This window comes from Arachis ipaensis, chromosome B06 (assembly GCF_000816755.2).
Source record: "Arachis ipaensis cultivar K30076 chromosome B06, Araip1.1, whole genome shotgun sequence".
NCBI classification, from domain to species: Eukaryota; Viridiplantae; Streptophyta; class Magnoliopsida; order Fabales; family Fabaceae; genus Arachis; species Arachis ipaensis.
The window spans coordinates 114,596,224-114,597,260 of NC_029790.2; positions in this window are offsets into that span (position 1 = coordinate 114,596,224).

Sequence of the window (1,037 nt, forward strand, 5' to 3'; positions counted from 1 at the left end):
GGATTGATATTTTTATTGTCATTTCTCTTTCTTTTTGCTCTATATTCAAATAAATGGGATGTTTTTATGGTCTATATTGTTCTTTTTATCCTTTTTTTTTTAAGGTCTCTTTTTTCTTCGTCTTTAATATTAACAATTTTTGTTAGAAAAAGTCTCGGGAGTCAAGTACAACCTAAGTCAACTCAAGCCAATCATTTATATTTTTAGTTTTAAAATTTGAAAAATTAGGATAGTAGATAATTATTTTTCTTTTTTATAACAGATCTCTTATTTTTCAACTAGTTGGTTCTAGTTGGCTACTCTTGGTTGGTTTCCTAACGCAACCATTTTTGTTGACCTCCACTAATTTTTTTTAATGAGAATTAAACTATCTTTTGTGATATAATATAATTTATTCTGTCGTATACTTATTTAACGGTGTTGTGATAAGTACTGATGTGGATGTCCATTTTCAATAAAGTTTAGTTTATCAAAAATGACTCTATTAAATGTAGTTTAAAAATGTGTCATCATGTACACATATAAATAGAGGCTTAAGCCTCTGAATGAAAATACACTACAATTAATAATAAATACTATTCTCTCTTTCTTTACAAAGCATCAATAATAGCAACGTTCTATCTCTCGTATATTTTCTCTCTCTCTCTCTCTCTCTCTCTCTTCTATTTTCCCTCTCTCTTTTTTTTTTTCAAAGATAAGAGACTTGAATCCACAACCTCTTAATTGAGTATGTGGAGACTATGCCATTTAAGCTATTACTCATTAGCACACAAGCAAGTTGAGACGGGAAGGTTCTTAGAGTTGAATAAAAGTTGACATTGGCATATCTAGAAACTGTATTTTATTTGAAGATATAAGTCAAAATATGTAATTGGAGACAGATCAGCGACTATTGGTCAGTTATTTTCTTTATATTAGACAAATTTAAAAGTTAAATAATGTAATAATACCTAGATAACTTTTTATTTTATTTTATTAGAACTACCAAGATAACTTTAAAAGCGATTTGTTATTTGATGAATGAATCAATGTAGCAA